This window comes from Sinocyclocheilus grahami, unplaced genomic scaffold (assembly GCF_001515645.1).
Source record: "Sinocyclocheilus grahami isolate Dianchi unplaced genomic scaffold, SAMN03320097.WGS_v1.1 scaffold766.1, whole genome shotgun sequence".
NCBI lineage: Eukaryota > Metazoa > Chordata > Actinopteri > Cypriniformes > Cyprinidae > Sinocyclocheilus > Sinocyclocheilus grahami.
Genome location: NW_015505945.1, coordinates 186,061 through 202,342, shown reverse-complemented (window position 1 = coordinate 202,342; position 16,282 = coordinate 186,061).

The following is a 16,282-nucleotide window of genomic DNA, read 5'->3' as shown; positions in this document are numbered from 1 at the left end:
AGGGAATGGTTATAAAAAAACTGAAACAGAAGTGAAACAAGCAGTAGGAAAGAGGAGAAATAAAAAGCGATACTTATGAACCCAACCGTTCATCAAGCCATATGCCCAATGTTGACAATGGGAAGAAGGTTTACCTTCCAACATGACAATGACCCAAAACACGCAGAAAAACTGAACACACAGTGATTGAAGGAGAAAAAGGTGAACGTCCTTGCATGGCCTCGTCAGAGCCCAGACTTAAACCCCATTGAAAATCTGTGGAATGACATGAAGACTGCAGTCCACAAACACTCACCATCAAATTAAACTGAACTTGAGCAGTTCTGCATAGAAGAGTGGGCAAATATTGTAAAGTCTAGATGTGCAGAGTTAGTAGAGACAAATCCCAACAGACTAAAGGCTGTAATTAAAGCAAAAGGTGTTTTAACAAAATACTGACACAAGTGGGTGATCCTTTTTCCACCTCAGTGATTGTTTTTTAATTTTTTTCTGACATGTTGGTGTTTTATTGTTCACTTGGATGTAGTAATATACTTACAGGCAAAGCCTTTCCAAGGCACAACACACAAAGGAAATAGAGTAAAGAACTTCTTGGACAACCGCATGGAGAAAATCTGGAACACTGCGATTATTTCCTGGTTAACCTCTAACCCAAGAGTCACATGGTCTAAATCAACCACTAAGAAAATAGCTAACAATTATTAATGTTCTTTGTTGTTACACCAAACTGCCACAAGATGGTGCTAAAAAATAACAAACGAATGCGTGACATGACACTCCCCGCCTGGTATTGTTCAGATACCACTATATAATCACCTGAGATACAGGGAATGTCCACACAATAAGTCCTCACAAAGTTTCAATCCTCTGCTGGCATGAGAAGAATTGTTTCGGATATAGGTCTAAGGAATGTCTTGATTGTCCCATTCCTTGCAACTCTCAGTTCAACTGTTCTCACCTTTTTGTCACTGCTGGGGAAAATCTTGGTTACAATAGCCATAGGCCATTCATTATGCTTGGCTTTAACGTCCTTAAGAAGGACTACATCACCCTCTTTTAAGTTCCGTCGTTCCTTTTGCCATTTGCTTCGGCTTTGGAGTGTTGAGAGGTATTCATGCCTCCATCTGTTCCAGAAAGTGTTGGCGAGATGTTGTACTCGTCTCCACTGCTGTCTGTGGAGATTGGTTTCCTTAAAGTCACCCGGAGGCGGGAGGAGTGTATAACCCTTTTGAGTTAGAAGTATAGCTGGCGTCAACAAGAAAGGTGAGTCTGGGTCTGTAGGAATAGGAGCAAGAGGTCTTGAGTTAACAATTCCTGTAACCTCTGCCATCAGAGTAGACAGCACTTCACGTGTCAAGCAGGACGGACTAATCTGTTGAAGCATGGAATCCAGTATGCCTCCCATGTGGGATGCGTGAGGAGGATTGAAGATCCATGTACAACCTTCTCCACTAAGGTACCTCTTCACGTTAGGCTCCCGAGAGTCAGCTAGCACAATTTCCAGCTCCTTACAGGCTCCTACAAAGTTTTTTTGTTGGTCTACAGTCAGAACGAATTTGTTTTGCAGGTCCTCGCAAAGCAAAAAACCTTCTCAACGCGTTTATAAAGGTGGACGAACCTCTGTGTCTGAGTCTGGCTTGATGAGATCAAACCTCTCTTCCTCTGATGATAAACTCTGTTTAGCTTGTAACAGGAAAGCAGGTTCTGTAAGCCAAGTGGTGGTGCTCAACAGATCTGCTGGTACAGAACGAGTGGCATGGTCTGCAGGGTTATGCTTCGTAGAGATATAATGCCACTGTGTTGGGCTTGACACCTTCCTGATACGCTGCACTCTGTTGGCAACGTATACATAAAAACATCTCGTCTGGTTATAGATATATCCCAGGACAACTCTGCTATCAGTGTAAAACTCCACAGCATTTAGAGAGAAGTCCAGCTCATCCATAATTGTCTCTGCTAACTCTGCAGCTAAAACCGCAGCTCCCAATTCCAATCTGGGAATCGTATGAGCAGCTTGTGGAGCTAACTTCGCCTTCCCTAGGACGAACCCAGTGTGACATGCACCTTCTTCACTGATGACATGAAGATATGCCACTGCTGCTATAGCTCTGACAGAAGCATCTGAGAAAACATGTAGTTCCTTTCTCAGGGCTGTAGAGAGGCTACTATCGACATACGGTCTTGGAATCTCCAGCTCTTTGAGGCCTTGTAAAGATTTCCTTCATGCCTCCCATGCTCCTTCTTTATCTTCAGGGAGAGGAGAGTCCCAGTCAAGAGCTTCACTTGAGAGTTCTCGTAACAGGAATTTTCCTTCGATGGTGATGGGGCAACGAACCCAAGTGGGTCGAAAAGACTGTTCACAGTAGCAAGTATCCCTCTGCGAGTAAAAGGTTTCTTGATATCTGTTACCTGAAAGGTGAATGTGTCTCTCTTCACATCCCAGCTAAGTCCGAGACTACGTTGGATGAGAGTAGAATCAACATCCAAGTTGAGATCTTTGAACCCTTTTGCACGATCTTCAATCGGGAATGCATTCATTACTTCTTTACTATTAGAGGCGAACTTGTGCAGTCTCAGATTCGAAGTGGCTAGCATCTCCTTAGTTCGTGTAAGCAGGTCAATGGCTCCCGCAGCTGTAGGCTTCGACAGAAGTCCATCATCGACGTAGAACTCCCTCTCTACAAAGTGTTTGGCATCTGAACCATACTCTTTTTCACCATACGCTGTTGCACGTCGGAGTCCATAAATGGCTACACCAGGAGATGGACTATTTACGAATACATGCACCCCCATGTGGTATTCGATGATCTCTTTGCTGGTGTTGTTATCCTTAAACCAGAAGAAACAAAGGAAGTCTCTATCTTCCTCTTTCACAACGAAGCTGTGAAACATCTGTTTGATGTCCGCAATTACAGCTATCAGCTCCCTTCTGAAACGCAGTAAGACACCTAAGAGATTATTGTTTAAGTCTGGACCAGAGAGAAGAACATCGTTCAAGGAGATGCCCTGTGTTTGCGCACTGGAGTCGAAGACAACTCGGATCTGACCGGGCTTCTGCGGGTGGTACACCCCAAAAATAGGTAAATACCAACATTATTGACCTTCTTGAAGAGGAGGGACTACTTCAGCATGGTCACGATCAAAGATGTTCTGCATGAAGGTAACAAAATGAGACTTCATCTCAGGCTTCTTCTCCAGCATGTGCAAAAGAGAGGTTAGGCGGTTTAATACCTGGTCTCTATTATTAGGGGTGTCCTGAACGGGAGTGGTGCGACCCAACTATTGCTCTCATCCATAAACATCTCTCTATCCATGATTTCCAGAAAACTTTTGTCGTCAATAGACAATCCAACTTTGTTATCATCCTTTGCCCTCTCAAAGATATTATCCCCTATGGCATAGTCATCGAAGATGAAGGTGTCACATGCCAGAGATATCTCAGGCAGAGGCTTGATGTCAAACTTCTCTTTGACTCTAAGTTTGTTGGGACATGGAGGAAGTAGAGACGGATGTCCGTTATCAAGCACATGGGTGCGGTAGGTACTAATTGATGCAGACCTGTGTACAGATCCCAAGCAGACGTCCCCTACTATGACCCAGCCTAGGTCTAGCCTTTGCGCATAGGGTGTGTTACTAGGTCCGTTACGTTGCTCTCGTACTTTATGAACTTGAAGAATGTCACGACCCAAAAGAAGAAGAATTTGGGCATCTGGATCCAAAGGAGGAATGCAATGGGTGATGGGCTTTAGATGAGTATGCCAACGTGCTACGTCAGGGGTTGGTATCTCAGCCCTGTCATCCGGCATGTTGTTGCATTCAATAAGAGTTGGCAATTTCACCTTCATCGCTCCATCTAAAGACTCCATAATGAAACCTGCTGCTCTTCTCCCTGCCATCTCTGTCACACCCGCACATGTACGCAGGGTGTATGCTGAGCGTTCTCCCTTTACATGCAGCAAGTTGAAGAACTCACTTCAAGCGAGCGATCTATTCCTCTGCTCGTCCAGGAGTCCACATAAAGCCTGATTGCTTCTTCTGGATGGCCCTCTGGGTAAACCTTGGCCAGACAAATCTTAGAGCAAGACCGTGAGCTTCTACCATAACCACAGACCTCAGTACACTTGGAAGTGACATCAGGTTGGGCAGTCTCTGTCTCTCTCTCCCCGCCTTGCTTGGATAATGTCAAAGACGGCGGTCCTGGGTGAAGTGCTGCGACATGAGCCTCACTTCCGCATTCCTTACATTTAATAGCTGCTTTACAGCCTCTGGCCAGATGAGTGGTAGTAGGACAACACCTGTAACAAACCCATTTTTCTTTTAGGAAGGCCTTGCGCTCGTCTAAAGGTTTACTCCTAAAACCTCTGTAATGTTTGAGAGGGTGTGGCTTCTTATGAATCGGGAAGGTTTTATCCACATCCTCTAATTTTCCACTTGAGCGCAATTCACCACCACTGCATGTCTGAAACGCAACACCTGATAAGACTTCTGTCTTGTGAGTATAGACTGGGCTTTTCACTTTTTTTCTTCACTGGCTGTTCCAGCTTCAATACATTATGAATTCCATAAGACAGAGCAAAACTTGGATCATTGTGTGTTCGAGCCTATCTGCAGACGAAATCACAGAAAAATTAGAATGGAGGAAAGGCGACTCGATGTACAGCCTTATACTGAGAACCCTGAGTCATCCACTTCTCTTGCAAACTATGAGGTAACTTATCCACTATGGGAGCTACACCACAAGCGGTGTCAAGATAAATAAGTCCAGGTAGATAGCCTTCTTGTTTTGCAGACTCCACCTCCTGTAGAAGATTACCAAGTTCTCGAAGCTTTTTCACATCTCTATTGCCAATCTTAGGAAAGCTGTCAATTCTGTCAAAAAGAGATATTTTCTGGTTAACCTCTGACCCAAGAGTCACATGGTCTAAATCAACCACTAAGAAAATAGCTAACAATTATTAATGTTCTTTGTTGTTACACCAAACTGCCACAAGATGGTGCTAAAAATAACAAACGAATGTGTGACATGACAGTGACGAAGCCGCTGCCACTCCTCGCGCCTCGGACCAGAGAGAGGAGTGCGTGTGGCCGCCAGACTCCGCCCCCTACCTGAACCTCTGCTTTCTGAACACTGCCCTTCCTTCACAATTTCCCCAGCACAACAAGGACACCAGATCCCATTTATTTTGGACACTATTTCCCCTTTAAACACCTTAATTGATGAAATAAGATAAGTGAGATGTTTGATCAACCTTGAAGTGAGTTTTAATGTTTGAATATTGTTTCTACTGAGCCATGTACATTCACCATAATTGTAAACAATCCATATTTGCTGTAGTTGGGCTTATTCGCAAGTTAAATGTTGTTTTATAAAAATAATGATAAATTCTTGACATTTGGTCAATTTTGACAGCTTAAATGGCTAATTGACGGTTGTACAGTGAATCATGAAGCCAAGGTCACATGGGGTCAGCCATGAATTGGAGAGTTAATGCTGAATGACTGATAGCCAAAATAATAATAATAATAATGATCAGCCCTTCATGGGGTGACAGACACTGGCCTGTCTTAACATGACAGACTAATGTTATTAAATTGGAAAATATCAATGACCCCTGATATACTGGTTTAACCATTTTAAAGCTCTCTTATTAAGCTGTGTGAGGAAAAAAATGGTGAGGAGAGAAAGAATAAGGGAAATAAATGACAACTTTGTGTATTTCCCATGAGACCGAGAATCAGCCAGAGAAAGGTCAGTGTCAAAGTGCTGTTGCCTGAATCGCACCAAAACATGCCCAGATCACATGGAGCACAGTAAATAAAAAATAAGCAAGAAATAAAGTATTAAAATAAAAAATAAAAAAAATCACAAAATTCTGAGGAAAAAAAATCACATAAAAAATACATACATTTTTTATACTTTAATGCAATTTTAAAGCATGTCTATGTCATAGTTGTATTTCAAAATACAAAAATGGGGACACTGAGTCCATGTGACCTGGACATGTTTTTGTGAGATTCAAGAAACAGCACTGTGGCAATGATGACCTTGCTATGGCTGAAGGACTTCTAGGATTTACACTAGGATTTACACAAAGCTGCACCCCTCTCCAGGATCCTGAAAGCATCCATTGAGTGCTCTCTCTCTCTCTCTCTCTCTCTCTCTCTCTCACACACACACACACACACACACACTCCACCTGCCCGCTTGCACAAGACTATCATGATAAGCAACAATAACAAATTGGCAAACACACAGGAGAGTGAACAGGTAGCAGGGAGCAGGGCCTGAGCAGGCTGCTAATCTGTCTGTGTGTCAGAGAGGAAGTGGAGCCGCATGCTCAACACAGCCTGCAGTGATGCACTTAATTACACATTTGTTTTTCTGCCAATATAATTTTGCCCAGGATATTTCCTATAGACACTGTCAATGGACTTATTTCACATGAGAGAAATCTTGCAATTCTTCTTAGTGACTTAGCAAAAGTTTGATTAATTTCAATGAATGATTTTTTTTCACAGTTGTCCTGGCATTGAATTTTGGCACTGAATTTTCCATATTAAAATGTTTCAGTACACTGAGAAAAAAAAAATATTACGTATGATTTACTTTTTTACTCAGAAATTGATAGTAAATAAATAAAGGAATGGCAAGTAACACGTTGAATTAAACAAGAAATTCTGAAGTAGAAAGACTGGAATAGTGTTATCTTGTGAAACATACTCCAATAATCTTTGTTTACAACTAGGTCTGTCACAATAATCAATATACTGACTTATCGCACAATATATGTACATGACCTCAATTTTTGGTGACGCAATATATTGCCCATTATATTTACATAAAAATTAATGTCACCATGTTTTGTACATTCCACTTGCGCCTGTGTCTTTTGCAGCTTCTCGTACATAATGTGGTGTAGTCATGAGGTGTTAGTTCAAATTTAAAAAATGCTTCTACAAACAAAGTTTCATCTGCAGATATGGTCTTGTTTAGGGATCTGTGCCTTTGTGCATACGGACATCTAACTGCTAAGTAGGGATTGTGTTTTTCAGCAATACAATGCACCTTTAATTTACAGAGAAAAGAAGGTCTGGGAAAAATCTGTAGATGGAAAAATCTCCATACAAGTTCTGTGTGCTTTTTTCTTTTTTCTACTTGTTACTTTGCACTTTTTGTTAGAAAATGTTTATTTACTATTTATTCAAGTTTTTTAAGGTATCTAATATTTTGACTTCATTTCCATGATCTAAATATTCTTAAGAAATAAAAGTTTGTTGTCATTTGAAAGTGTGCCTTCTTGCATTATTATGCTGCTATATTATGATTATATATTCAGTGGCATAAAATGGTCTTTAAAATTAGAATATATCGTTTATCACATTTATTTCTGGGGCAATATATCGCACAGCAAAAAGTTATCGTGACAAACCTATTTACAACTTCAAAAAATATCTGTTTTACAGTGTCCAAATATTTGTAAGTAAACATTGCTGTTTATTACAGTTGTTGTATTAGTGCATATAAATGTTCAAAACTAGATTTTTACTCTTGACAACTCGTTTGTCACTATATGTGTGTGTATATATAGGTAACACTTTACAATAAGGTTCATTAGTTAACTACTTTAGTTAACATGAACTAAGCATGAACAATACTTCTATAGCACTAATGCATTTTTAAAATCAAAAGTTGTGCTTGTTAACATGAACTAACAGTGAACAACTGTATTTTCATTAACTAACATTATCAGATTAATAAATACTGTAATAAATGTATTGTTCATTGTTTGCTCATTTTAGTTAATACATTAATTAGCATTAACTAATGGAACCTTATTGTAAAGTGTTACACACACACACACACACACACACACACACACACACACATATATATATATATATATATATATATATATATATATAATTTAATTTTGCTTTGTACAATTCAGTGCTTGACACAACAAACCACACAAGTAACATGACAGATGGGGGGGCTCTATCAATTTCTTTTTATTTTTAGTTCTGCTTTTATTCAGTTTCTGTTAGATAAGTTAAGGCATGTATGATGGTTCCTCAATGTCCCCATTTGCTCATAGCAAGCAAACTAATGAAAGGCAATTCAACAATCATTCCATACCATTACTCTGACCACTCAAAGTTAATCATCTCATTACAGCCAAAAGAGCGGATACCGGAGCGAATAACGTCAATCTCGATGTCAATGTGAAACCTTGCCGTAGGGGCTTAAACTCACAGAGGCCTGAATGCAAGGTGAACACAGAAATATAGAAAAACCAATTAATCTCATCTGGGTCACAGAGTCTTTTCTGATTTGAATTGTATGTGATGTCAAGGTGAGACATTAGGAGGCCTGTGTATGTAAAGGGCCCATATTGATACTCAGAAATTGGCTGAAAGCATCCATTTACCAGTCATTGGCTGCATCCGAAATCACATACTTCCCTACTATATACAGGTGCATCTCAATAAATTAGAATGTCGTGGAAAAGTTCATTTATTTCAGTAATTCAACTCAAATTGTGAAACTCGTGTATTAAATAAATTCAGTGCACGCAGACTGAAGTAGTTTAAGTCTTTGGTTCTTTTAATTTGGATGATTTTGGCTCACATTAAACAAAAACCCACTAATTCACTATCTCAACAAATTAGAATACTTCATAAGACCAATAAAAAAAAACATTTTTAGTGAATTGTTGGCCTTCTGGAAAGTATGTTCATTTACTGTACATGTACTCAATACTTGGTAGGGGCTCCTTTTGCTTTAATTACTGCCTCAATTCGGCGTGGCATGGAGGTGATCAGTTTGTGGCACTGCTGAGGTGGTATGGAAGCCCAGGTTTCTTTGACAGAGGCCTTCAGCTCATCTGCATTTTTTGGTCTCAAGATTCTCTATGGGGTTCAGGTCTGGTGAGTTTGCTGGCCAGTCAAGCACACCAACACCATGGTCATTTAACCAACTTTTGGTGCTTTTGGCAGTGTGGGCAGGTGCCAAATCCTGCTGGAAAATGAAATCAGCATCTACAAAAAGCTGGTCAGCAGAAGGAAGCATGAAGTGCTCCAAAATGTCTTGGTAAACAGGTGCAGTGACGTTGGTTTTCAAAAAACACAATGGACCAACACCAGCAGATGACATTGCACCCCAAATCATCACAGACTGTGGAAACTTAACACTGGACTTCAAGCAACTTGGGCTATGAGCTTCTCCACCCTTCCTCCAGACTCTAGGACCTTGGTTTCCAAATGAAATACAAAACTTGCTCTCATCTGAAAAGAGGACTTTGGACCACTGGGCAACAGTCCAGTTCTTCTTCTCCTTAGCCCAGGTAAGACGCCTCTGACACTGTCTGTGGTTCAGGAGTGGCTTAACAAGAGGAATACGACAACTGTAGCCAAATTCCTTGTTGTGGCACTGCTGAGGTGGTGTGGAAGCCCAGGTTTCTTTGACAGTGGTCTTCAGCTCATCTGCATTTTTTGGTCTCTTGTTTCTCATTTTCCTCTTGACACTACCCCATAGATTCTCTATGGGGTTCAGGTCTGGTGAGTTTGCTGGCCAGTCAAGCACACCAACACCATGGTCATTTAACCAACTTTTGGTGCTTTTGGCAGTGTGGGCAGGTGCCAAATCCTGCTGGAAAATGAAATCAGCATCTTCAAAAAGCTGGTCAGCAGAAGGAAGCATGAAGTGCTCCAAAATTTTTTGGTAAACGGGTGCAGTGACGTTGGTTTTCAAAAAACACAATGAACCAACACCAGCAGATGACATTGCACCCCAAATCATCACAGACTGTGGAAACTTAACACTGGACTTCAAGCAACTTGGGCTATGAGCTTTTCGACCCTTCCTCCAGACTCTAGGACCTTGGTTTCCAAATGAAATACAAAACTTGCTCTCATCTGAAAAGAGGACTTTGGACCACTGGGCAACAGTCCAGTTCTTCTTCTCCTTAGCCCAGGTAAGACGCTTCTGACGTTGTCTGTTTTTAATGTTTTTATTAAATATCTATATTGATCATATCATCGCATTATATACTGCCATCTGCCATGCGAGCCACACATTAAAGCTTGACGAGCCGCGCAATGAGTAGCACTGTAGTAGGCAAACAACAGTATGTGAAAAGAGTAGTATTTCCACATTCACAGTATTCATAAAACAGCAGAGGTGTAAAGAGTACCTAAAAACCATACTTGAGTAAAAGTACAGATACCTTAGAGTGAAAATTACTCCACTACACATTACAAGTCACCAATTCCAAAACAACTTGAGTAAAAGTCTTAGAGTATCTGATTTTAACAGTGCTTAAGTATTTTACTTATACTAAATATAGGCTCAAAAAATGCACTAGTCAAAGACACATGCCAGTGAAAAACTGTAATGTTGTGGAGAAGCTGGGGAAAAAGGGAGAGGCAAGGATCTATGTGCAGGTACTTAATGGAAAAACTAGAACAAACAATAAGCCAAAAACCAAAGGGAACAAATAACAGAATGACTGGCAAACAGACAACCATTACACTCGACAACTCACAAGGAACTAAAGAAAAACTAGGGCTATATACACACAGGGGGCTAACAAGCTTAAAGCCCCATTCACACCAAGAACGATACCTATAAAGATAACGATATTAGCGTCCACACCAGCGGACGATATCGTCTAATTAATTCTAAGCATATTCATCTGTCGCTTTAAATTCTTGAGCTCGTGATAGCAGGATTGATTTTGATCGGCTGTGAATGTTTTTATTGTTTATCAGCTGGGAAAAAATCGTATTGAAAATGATTCAAACGATATCATTTCTCTGTGCCTTTATCGTTATAGCTGTGGTGTGGACTCTTCTATTCTTTAATATTGAGAACAATTTTTAGAATTATATCTTTATCGTTATCTTTATAGTTATCGTGCTTGGTGTGAACAGGCCTTATCAAGATAAGACACCTGAGGAGACTAATCAAGGGGAACCAATGAACAAACGGACTACAAACTGACTACAAACACCACGGGAGACAGGAAGTGACATAAAAGTCCAGGGCAAGGCACAGAGAACATGTAACAAAAACAAGAAAGAGTTGATTTGTGAGGAGTGCAATCACGTTTATTTTCTAAAACCAAAATAAAACTGAACACCTCAAAATTACAAAACAATATCCATCAAAAAGGTCTCTTCAGTATAATGGATAAATAAAATAATGTTAAGTAAAATTAAAAAGCCGAAGCCTTCTTGCACTGGCTGTGCTGGTTTGGGCCTCATTGCCGGCTGCAGTCATGTCCTCATCTCATATATAAAACACCTCTGATTCACAAATACTTGCTAAGGAACTCGCATTCACATAAAGTAGCCTTGTTGAAAAGTTTGGGTGAGTAAGGGCAAAATGCACAAGATGCAGTACTTTCAGTGACCTGTAATAGGCAATATCACGTCTCTTGTAGCAGAAATAAACTGCTCCAGAAAAAGCTAGGTCCAAGCAAAATGTAATGTGTAACTGCAACACTCATTTCAAATGTAGTGGAATAAAGAGTACAGATACTCATTCAGAAATGTAGTGAAGTAGAGAGTAAAAGTTGCTAATATCTTTGATACTCAGTACAACTACAAAGTATCCAAAAGGATACTCAAGTACAGTAACTAATTACATTTACTCCAATACTTTACACCTCTGGTGTGTGTGTGTGTGTGTGTGTATGTTAGACTAGTTTCAATGTTTATGTAGTATGTTAGACTAGTTTAAGTGTTTATGTAGTTAATAAAGTCCTACTTGTATCACACTTGACGTTGTTCATTGTTTGCTTATAACTGGAGTCCCTAATCATGCAGATTTATGCTACAGGCTCTGTGTAGAGTTGTACAGTAAGAAAGTTATTTCCCTTAACCAGGAAATTAACGTTCTTAGAATTGACAGATTGACAGTTGACCCTGAGAGGTCAAGTAAATATCTACAGCGACATTTAAGCAACTTTTGGTGCTTTTGGCAGTGTGGGCCGGTGCCAAATCCTGCTGGAAAATGAAATTAGCATCTTCAAAAAGCTGGTCAGCAGAAGGAAGCGTGAAGTGCTCCAAAATTTCTTGGTAAACGGGTGCAGTGACGTTGGTTTTCAAAAAACACAATGGACCAACACCAGCGGATGACATTGCACCCCAAATCATCACAGACTGTGGAAACTTAACACTGGACTTCAAGCAACTTGGGCTATGAGCTTCTCCACCCTTCCTCCAGACTCTAGGACCTTGGTTTCCAAATGAAATACAAAACTTGCTCTCATCTGAAAAGAGGACTTTGGACCACTGGGCAACAGTCCAGTTCTTCTTCTCCTTAGCCCAGGTAAGACGCTTCTGACGTTGTCTGTTTTTAATGTTTTTATTAAATATCTATATTGATCATATCATCGCATTATATACTGCCATCTGCCATGCGAGCCACACATTAAAGCTTGACGAGCCGCGCAATGAGTAGCACTGTAGTAGGCAAACAACAGTATGTGAAAAGAGTAGTATTTCCACATTCACAGTATTCATAAAACAGCAGAGGTGTAAAGAGTACCTAAAAACCATACTTGAGTAAAAGTACAGATACCTTACAGTGAAAATTACTCCACTACACGTTACAAGTCACCAATTCCAAAACAACTTGAGTAAAAGTCTTAGAGTATCTGATTTTACATGATAAAATATCTATCTATTTTACTTATACTAAATATAGGCTCAAAAAATGCACAAGTCAAAGACACATGCCAGTGAAAAACTGTAATGTTGTGGAGAAGCTGGGGAAAAAGGGAGAGGCAAGGATCTATGTGCAGGTACTTAATGGAAAAACTAGAACAAACAATAAGCCAAAAACCAAAGGGAACAAATAACAGAATGACTGGCAAACAGACAACCATTACACTCGACAACTCACAAGGAACTAAAGAAAAACTAGGGCTATATACACACAGGGGGCTAACAAGCTTAACAAGATAACAAGACACACCTGGGGAGACTAATCAAGGGGAACCAATGAACAAACAGACTACAAACTGACTACTAACACCACAGGAGACAGGAAGTCACATAAAAGTCCAGGGCAAGGCACAGAGAGCATGAAACAAAAACAAGAAAGAGTTGATTTGTGAGGAGAGCAATTACATATATTTTCTAAAACCAAAATAAAACTGAACACCTCAAAATTACATAAAAACAATATCCTTTAAAAAGGTATCTTCAGTGTAATGGATAAATTAAATAATGTATAATAAATAATGTAATAAAGTAAAATTAAAAAGCCGAAGCCTTCTTGCACTGGCTGTGCTGGTTTGGACCTCATTGCCGGCTGCAGTCATGTCCTCATCTCATATATAAAACACCTGTGATTCACAAATACTTGCTAAGGAACTCGCATTCACATAAAGTAGCCTTGTTGAAAAGTTTGGGTGAGTAAGGGCAAAACGCACAAGATGCAGTACTTTCAGTGACCTTTAATAGGCAGTATCACGTCTTTTGTAGCAGAAATAAACTGGTGCAGAAAAAGCTAGGTCCATGCAAAATGTAATGCGTAACTGCAACACTCATTTCAAATGTAGTGGAGTAAAGAGTACAGATACTCATTCAAAAATGTAGTGAAGTAGAGAGTAAAAGTTGCTAATATCTTTGATACTCAATACAACTACAAAGTATCCAAAAATATACTCAAGAACAGTAACTAATTACATTTACTCCAATACTTTACACCTCTGTAAAACAGTAGGTGAAAGTTACCAGGATGACTTTAATATTTCTGGCGAGATTGTGAAGTGCGCATCTGATGGACACTTTACTATCCCATGAGGCCACGGGAGTGGATTTGTGAAACAAAACTAACTGACACTGGTAGGGTCACGTGACAGTGACAAGATGATGTATATAGTACAGATTACATTCATACTACCCATATACTACATACTGTTTTTAACAGTCGTGAAGTATTTACTCTCTATTTAGAGAGTTTGTGATTTTGGACACAACCATTGAGTTCCTCAGAAACCAATCATTCAAAGGCTTTAACTGACAACATCTTATGAATCAGAAACAACAAATCCAAGGAAGAAGAGTATAACACATTCACTCTGCGGCTCTGCAGATGGACGTGTAACTCAGAAAACCAGAATGCACTAAAACAGAACAACTTGACACCACTTGAACATTCAACTTGGAAACTCGTGAAGAAAATTTGAGATGCAGGTTCACGGTCGTTACTGAACACCTGCATTGTTACACTCACATGTTGGCGCTCAGTTAGATGTACAGTAAATAAACTGCTACATTAAATCATAAACAATCCTCTCTGTTGATAACGGCACTCCTACAGAACAGATGCTAGTGTCGCACAGCATCCTTCACCCTCCACAGTTCGGTTGCTAAGAGATGTCTTTGCTGACAATCAAACACCTGCGATATTTAATGCCTGCTTTGCCATTTCGTTTCCTTATAGGAGTGTTGGGTAAGAGATATCAAGCATTAGCAATATTTCAGCTAAATGTCATGGGGCAAAAAAGGTCCATCGTCTATTGTCAACTGTGTAGCGATATATGTGCCTGTCGTGATCATAAATTTTGTGCTGAGGATGAACTGTCATAAAATAGTAGTGGATTATTCAGTAAATATACATCTGTGACATTTAATATTTTGGCTTTCATCACTATTTATGTTCGTCTTTGTACAGAAAAAATATTAACAAAATCAAAAATTTGAACCGGATAAAATAAAGTAAAATCATAATATAATATCATATATCATATCATATCACATAATATTATGCAGTGTTATTAAACCCACAAACCCTCATTTCGTACGAAGGAAGATCTTTTGACTATCTTTGTGTACTAGAAAAAGAGACACAGTATCATGCATTTAGATTTTCTGAATTTTCTCATTTGGGTGGCAAAATGTGAACTTTAAACTGCACACTTATTGCAAATAATTAAGATGGGATAACCATAATCAGACGTTTAATCAATAATCATGGCATGCCAGTGTTGTGTGCAGCACAGCTGACACAGAAGTCACTTTTAAACATAGCAGCTTTTTGAAAGACTCACCCCTGAACCGGTTTCGAAATATGCATGGAGAAATCTTTTGCCTTCATGTGAAATTCCCAATTGTCAGGATTTCTACTGAAATGACAGGATTTCGTCTGTGAAAATTCGCCAAACAATGGTAAATGTGACCGCACCTTAAGCCTACTGACCATATAAAAAAGGATGAGTCTTTCAGTATATCCTATCCCAATCTGTTTCAATAGGAAATACATCAGGAGAGCAAAAGGAAAGCAAACTGCATTCATCAAGCCATTTCATGGGGTCTTTCATACATCAGCCCTTCCACTAGTGTATCAAATGGGATGGGCGCTTGCACACCATTATTAATGGCACTGTAATAAAGGATTTCTCAGCAGAGCCGGAGGATGGGACAAATCTGGCACACTCTCTGCAGGACGTCCTCCCTGCAGTCACAGGCCTTATCGCTCCACTACAGATAGAATCACAGAGACCATTGCTTATTTCACTGAGAGTATTAGTGGTCTAGAGGAGCAAACAAGGCCTGACACACACACACACACACACACACACACATATCTATAAACAGCACCTCTGAGCGCTGTGAGAAACGCACCTGAAAGAGAGTAAACCAGAGAAAGGCAAGGTGAGGCCATTAACCTTGAACAGAAAAACAGGACGAGTACAGTGTCCAAGGAAAAATAAGACTCCTGCTCACAGTGTTCTTTAGGTGAAACCCTGCACTTAAAAAGACCACGGCAAAAAAAGCAAGTCGCTAGACAGTGATTTATAACCTGTGTTGTACAGATCAGAGTGAACAAATCCTTATCAGATCTAAATACATTTGTACGTGGTGCATTATCTCCAGGTTGGTAAGAATTATAATTTTTATTTTTGGAAAGAAGTCTCTTAGGCTCTGCATTTATTTGATCAAAAAATGCAGTAAAAACAGTAATATTGTGAAATATTATTGCAATTTAAAATAACTGTTTTCTATTCGAATATATTTTAAAATGTAATTTATTCCTGTGATGCAAAGCTGAATTTTCAGCATCATTACTTCAGTGTCACAATCCTTCAGAAATTATTATAGTATGCTGAATTGTTGCTCAAGAAACATTTATTTTTATTAAAATAAGATGTGCTGCTTAATATGTTTTTGGATACCATCATACTTTTTAAAGTATTATCTGATGAATATAAAGTTCAAACGAACAGCATTCATTTGAAATACCTTTTTTTGGTGTAAGAGTTATTTG